This window comes from Lepus europaeus, chromosome 3, assembly GCF_033115175.1.
Source record: "Lepus europaeus isolate LE1 chromosome 3, mLepTim1.pri, whole genome shotgun sequence".
NCBI classification, from domain to species: domain Eukaryota; kingdom Metazoa; phylum Chordata; class Mammalia; order Lagomorpha; family Leporidae; genus Lepus; species Lepus europaeus.
The window spans coordinates 139,097,229-139,104,124 of record NC_084829.1 but is presented as its reverse complement, the minus strand read 5'-3'; positions in this window follow the sequence as shown (position 1 = coordinate 139,104,124).

The window sequence follows — 6,896 nt, the reverse complement described above, 5'->3', positions numbered from 1 at the left end:
AATTTAATGCATTCCTCACTTTTTCACCAAGACTTGGGGCAGCTTGCCAGACACACAGGTGAAAAAACAAATGCAAAATTTGAAAGAAGGTAGCCATGGAAAATAGGATGCAAAGTCGGTGTTTATGGTAGTGGAGGTGGTATCGGGTGCAAACACAACACGTGAGTCCCATCTCAGGGGCCAGGCCAGGCAATAGGATGTAATGGGTTTGTCGTGGAGTTCCTTCAAATCTGCTACAGAAACCAAAGTGTAAAGAGAACTACATGAATTTTAGTTGTTTAAATAACCATGATAAGAAAAAATACTTGTTTCTTCTGGGAAGCAATGCTGTCCTTACTATTAGTCTTGAAAGAAACTTCTCAAATGAAGCTCCAGTAAACAATATTTATAGCCAACAAAATAATGGTTTTAAAAATGTATTTGTTTATTTGAAAGGCAGAGTTACATGGATAGAGGGAGAGAAAGAGAGAGAGAGAGAGAGAGAGAGAGAGAGAGAGAGAGAGAGAGAATCTTCCACCCACTAGCTCTTTATAAGTGGTTTCTTGCACTGTCAGTTGACAAAGGCCAGCTGAGTTTTCCAAAGGCTACTGAGCAAAAATAGCTCTGCAGGGAGCAATCCACCCTCCGGAATGAACTGGATACAGTTTAATAAACAGTTAACCAACACATAAATAAGAAAACACACTGAAAAGAACACGCACTATATAATTCTGGCGCTTCCAATGCCTCTTCAAAACAGTGTTGGAGAGGGGCTGGCACTGTGGTGTAGTGAGCTAAGCCTTCTGCATCCCATATCGGCGCCAGTTCATGTCCCCGCTGCTCCTCTTCTGATCCAGCTCTCTGCTGATAGCCTGGGAAAGCAGTAGAAGATGGTTCAAGTCCTTGGGCCCCTGCACCCATGTGGGAGACCTGGAAGAAACCCCCAGCCCCAGGCTTCAGATCGGCCCAGCTCTGGCCATTGTGGCCATTTGGGGAGTAAACCAGCAGATGGAAGACTTTTCTCTCTGATTCTCTGTCTGTAACTCTGCCTCTCAAATAAATGAATAAATCTTCAAAAAAGATTGTTGGTGAAATTGGCTGAGAGCAATGTTTCTGATGAAGGTTTTCTTTTCTATATGTCTGTGTTTTTTTTTGTTAACTCTGTAAATTACAGTTAAATTGTGTAGAATTTGAATACAGCTGAAGTCTGTAGGTAGGGGAGATCCTCTACACTTTTTGTTACAAGGAAATAGAGGCCGAGAGATCAGTGACTGTATCTTACTGTGTAGGGTCTCACAGCCAGTTTGTAGCAGTTCTGGAACTAGAACCCACTATGTCTTCAAGACATGGTGTTTCTTTCTTTTTCCAAAAGGTTTATTTATTTATTTGAAATAATCAGAATTATGGGTGGGGGGAGACAGAGAGAGAGAGAGAGAGAGAGAGAGAGAGAGATGTTCCATCAGCTGCTTCACTCCCCAAAGGGCAGCAGCAGCCAGGGCAAAATCACGCTGAAGCAGGAGCTAGAAGTTTCCTGGGTCTTCCGCTTGGGTGGCAGGGGCCTGGGCAGTTGTGCCATCTTCTTCTTTTCCCAGGCCATTAGCAGGGAGCTGGATTGGAAGTGGGGTAGCTAGGATATGAACCCATGCTGATATAGGATGCTGGTTTTGCAGGTGGTGTCTTTATCTGCTATGCCACAGCGTCAGCCCCATGGTATCCTGTCACAATGAAAAACTCTCCTTCCCCCAACTTCCAAGACACTAGGTTATTCTGAGCCTTATTTGGACTTCTCTGAGCAACCTTCTGTGATTTTTTTCCTGGATCTCCCTTCTTTCCTAATTTAAATGCATTCTGGACCCCTTTATGATATGAAATTGTTGCTAGAGATCTTGATGCTTGCCCTGGGTTCAAATCCTGCCTGTTCTTCTTCCTAGCATTGTGATCTTGGGCAAAGTCCTTATCTTTACTGAGTTTCTCAAGCAGTTAAATCTAGAAAGCATCATGCTAAAACTTACTTTATGACAAGAGGATTGAGTGTGGGAATGCACACACAAGGCCTAGCAGGACTCCTGGCACAGAAGGGCTGCTCAGAAACAGCTCCTTGTTGATTCTCTCTCCCTTGGTGAACCCTGGGGACCAGGCTCCTTGCTAGTATGTGTCTGAGAAAGTTGCTTCATCTGTCTGAGTTTATTTCCTCACCTCAAAAATGGCCACAATCCTGCCTGCTACACAACACTGTTGTGAAGAGGAGATAACTGCCCGGAGAGTTCCAGGAGCGTAGCCAGTACATCTGTGCTGAATCCAAATTTTACCTGCTTCCTGAGCTTCTCTCCCAGCTGTGTTCTTCAGAGTTCCCCTCTCTTGAGCGTTAGACTCTGATTTCCAACTGCCTGTTGGATGCCCCACTGGATCACTGCACAGGTGGCATCATTGGTTTAATTTTTAACTTGCTGTGTTCACCACCCATCCATGATCTCTTCCACATCCTAGGTGCTTGGCAGGGTCCTCCTTCTGAGCCCCACTTTCCCTGGAGGCAGCCACTTCTCTGTCCCCTCATTGCACTGGTTCTCTACTTGCTGTCTCCCCATCACTATCCCACCCACACTTCATGCGTCAGGAAGAGGATTTTGTTTGTTCTGTAGCATCACTCAGTTCCCTTTGCTTTTGATTGGAAGTCCTTGTTAACAAAGAAGAAAAGAGCATTTTTGCTAGAGAAAGTAGCCATGGTTCCATTAAACTGGAAGCTAAGGCAACTGGGGGCTCCTTTCTCTACTGTATGTATTGACAGACTACTAAGGGGACATTGGTTGTTGCCACATAAAGCAATTGATGGGCAATTGACCTAAGTCTCAGATCTTGCAGGAATGCAGATTTGGTTCACCCCAACAGGTGAGCGGGAGGGTGAAGGGAGTTGTGACCATCGGTTTTGACCGCACGACTAGTTGTAGAAGTGGGTGTGTCACTTCTGCTAATTGGTTTTTTATCCTTCTACTTTGCTGCTACCCTGTACGAGGTATGGAAGGTCACTGACATTATAATTTAGGTCCTGCTCAGGATAGGACTGAATTCCCACATGTTTCTTTGTTTTGAGGGAAGATTAAAAATAGATGCTGAGGACCAACGCGTCGACTGCTCTGGTTACCCTTCCATCATCTCTCCACTCTGTCCACCACCTCTGTTCTCTCTGTTCTACCCCAGAAGGCTCATTCCTATGGGTTATATCACACAGTGGTCTCCACCAATGGGAGGTACGAGCAAGATGGGAAGGTGGGAGAGAGAGGCTGGGCTATTGCTTCTGTCCCTGCTCAACTTGCAACTCTGACTGGTTTGGGTGGCCCTCTCCCCAGCCCAGGCTCTGTGGGGAGCTGCCTCTGATCCCTGTAGCAGGTTTGCTAGGTGTGTTCCTCAGGTGGCCATGGCGGGGGGGGGGAGGGGCAGTGAGGGAACCAGAACTGGCAGAGCTGGCTGGGATGGTCCTGTAGTTAGTTTCCCAATTTGGAACCAGGGAGCCAGATCTTTATACCTCCATGTAGACTGGTCATTTGAGACCATGCATTTTGTGGGGTTGTGTTCTTAGCACTGCCAACTGGAGACGGCTGAGGGTACCAGCCCTGAGGCAAGTCTTGGGAGTGCTCTCTCAGCCCCTTCAAACCAAGGGGCAGGAAGGTTTCCTGCTGTTGCTGGCCCTTGGCTATCTCAACATCTCTGTTCATTGTCTCTTCATGAAATTCTCTTAATCGAACCATCTGAAGGGAATTCTTCCCAGGACCTTGACTGATTTAGACATTAATCAAAAATCAAATACATAGATAAACACAAGTCTCACGCTGAAGATGAAGGCCAATGTACTAGGATACACAGACTTCATCTTGCCTTGGAGGGGAGGGAAAATTTTGTCAAGAAAGTGATATCTGAACCAAAATCTGAAAAGCCAGGGAGAGGGAAAGGAACTGGGGGGGGGGGGGGGGAGGGGAGGGGAGGAGAGGGAAGGGGGAGGGGGAGAGGAAAAGGGAGAGGGACAATGTTCTAGGTGAAGGAAAGAGAGTCAGTTTGACCTGGATCACACAGGGTGAAGAGGGGGAGATAGGTGACAAGAAACAGGGACCACACCATCTAGACTTTGGGGCCCTCATTAAGGATAATCCTAAAGGTAATTTAAAAAAAAGATGAAAGTTGAAAAGCTAGAAGTTTTGGAGCTGGGGAGGGACATCATCAGATCCACATTTTAAGAACTTTTTGGCTCATCAAAGACCAGTGCTATTTTTAATCTGGGGAAAATTACTACTTGTCTGCCGGTGTCCGTTAAAAGCAGAAGGCTCTGGGTTATTGACGTCTCCAGGCTGGCTGAACAGAGGTTTCCGTCCCTTGGCTGAGCCTGCATTCAAGCCACAGTGCTTCCTGGACAGGAGACTTCCATGTGCTACCCCGCTGCAGTGCCTCTTGTAGATTTGCACATCAGGGCAATTTGCTGCTATGGGTAAGATAATACTAAAAATGCAGTCACCCTTAGGTTTTTACTGCAGTAATGATTTGTACCAAAGATCAAGAAGTTGGAAAACACATACTGGTCTGTATTTTGCTGCCCATTTTTGGAGACTTTATTAAACCATGTAAGCTTCTATAGCCTTGGTCTTAGCAGTGATTTAACAGAATTATTCCATGTCCTCTCTTCCAGTTTGTTCATGAAGAACAGGGTCAGTGCTTATCAGCATCTCGCTTGCACTGAGGCTTTGGGCCTCAGGACTCATTTCTGGCTTTCCCAGATCTTTTTTGCTTTGTTGAATTCAGATCCTTAATCAAACTAGCCATATATTCTTTAAAAATGAATTGATTAATTTGAGAGGCAGAGAGAGAAAGAGAGAGCCCACTCCCTTCCTCTGGTTCACTCCCCAGAGGTCTACCATGGCCAGGGCTGGTCCCAGGACAAAGCTAGGAACTCAGTCCAGGTCTTCCCACATGGGAGGCCAGGACCCAATCATTTGGGTCATCAGCCCTGTCTGTAGGGGCTGCATTAGCAGATGCTGGGGTCAGGAGCCAGAGCAGGTACATGAACCCTGGTACTCCACTGGGGTATGCAGGTGTCTTAACCAGCATTTTAACTGCTAGGCTAGATGTCCACCCCAACTTTCTCCATTCTTAATGACTAGGGAACAGAGATAAGTGTTATAGAGCAGAGCCCAAGCCCCTCCCCCTCCCCCTTTTTTAAAGGTTTATTTTATTTGAGAGGCAGAGTTATATATAGAGAGGTCTTCCATCCATTGCTTCATCCCCATATGGCCAAAACAGCTGGAGCTAGGTCAATCCAAAGCCGGGAGACAGAAGCTTCCTCTGGATCTCCCACATGGGTGCAGAGGCCCAAGTGCTTGGGCCATCTTCTGCTGCTTTCCCAGGGTATAGGAGAGAGCTGGATCAGAAGTGGAGCAGCCAAGACTCAGACCAGAGCCCATATGGGATGCTGGCTCTGCAGGTGAAGGCTTAGCCTGCTACACCACAAACTCTTAACTTAGTGACATTACATTCTTCTTGGAATAAGTTGACACAATGTTTTTGTTTTGTTTTATAGATGATTTAACTCTAGTTTGGTTCAGTGAGTAGTTGTAACTGGTACACCAAGAAGTGACAGATGACAGATACCAAATAATCATGCAGACTACCATGTGGAGATGTCGAAGGAAATGGCTGTGCCTTGTTTAGATCCTCATTCCTAGACAGCATAAGAGAGTCCAGTGACTGGAGACGGAGGGGGCTTCAGGAGGGCATTTGCTTGGACAGAGCTGCATTACAAAGGCTCTCTACACTCTGCAATAGGTACAGCCCCTGCCTCTGACGCCACACTGCATGAGAAGGGCTTCTCCTGGCCTCTCGCAGAGGCTGGTGGGTGTTGTTGGCTACAACTCCTGCTGGAGGCAGGCGCAGCAGTCTGGGTGTCAGGAATTAGGGCCATGCATTCCCAGCTAGGGAGCACAGAAGTGTTCACGAGAGTCAGTTTCAAAGCCTGTGTACCCCATGCCCTGAGGCCATGCTGCACCTTTACCAGAGTACCTGTCCAGCCCTCCAGTCCAGTGCATTCCTGCCCAGACTTCCTGCATCCCTGCTTCCAACACCTGGGTAATAAGCTGACCCCAGAAGAGTGACACAGGGTGGCAGTGAAACTTCTGGCTCACCTGTCTGCTCAGAGGACTTGCTGGAAAGGGGACATGATTATAATTGCTGGAACGAAGAGCAGGTTTATGATAGGATTTTCTTTTACCTGCGAGAGAACAAAAATGTTATGTGACTGCTGAATTGTCATTTGGTGCAGAACAACAACTATCCTCCCCTAAAAGATTTATTTATTTGAAAGGCAGAGAGAGAGAGAGAGAGAAAGAGAGAGAGAGAGAGAGAGATGAATCTTCCATCCATTGGTTCACTCCCCAAAGGGCCACAGCACCCAGGGTTGAGCTAGGCTGAAGCCAGGCACCTGGAATTTCATCTGGGTCTCCCATGTGGATGGCAGGGGTTCGAAGACTTGGGCCGTCCTCTGCTGCTTTCCTAGACACATTTGCAGGGCGCTGGATTGGAAGTGGAGCAGCTAGGACTTGAATTGGCACTCCTGTGGGATACTGGAACAGCAGATGGCAACTTAACCCATTGTGCCACAATGTCGGCCCCTAGAGGATTGGTAAAGGGATGATAGGAAGTAAGAATTAAGTTGCTTTTATGGATATGCCTCATAAGTCCTGATTCTAAATTCAGCTTCTGGACCAATGAAATAATTTCATCAAAAATTCTACTCATACTCTGCCAGGATTTAACTCTACAAAAATATCCTTGTTCCCCTAACATTAGTTTATGTGACTAAACCATACTTTTGAAAAGATTTATTTTATTTATTTGAAAGGCAGAGTGATAGAGTGAGGTCTTCCAAATAGAGTGTGTCA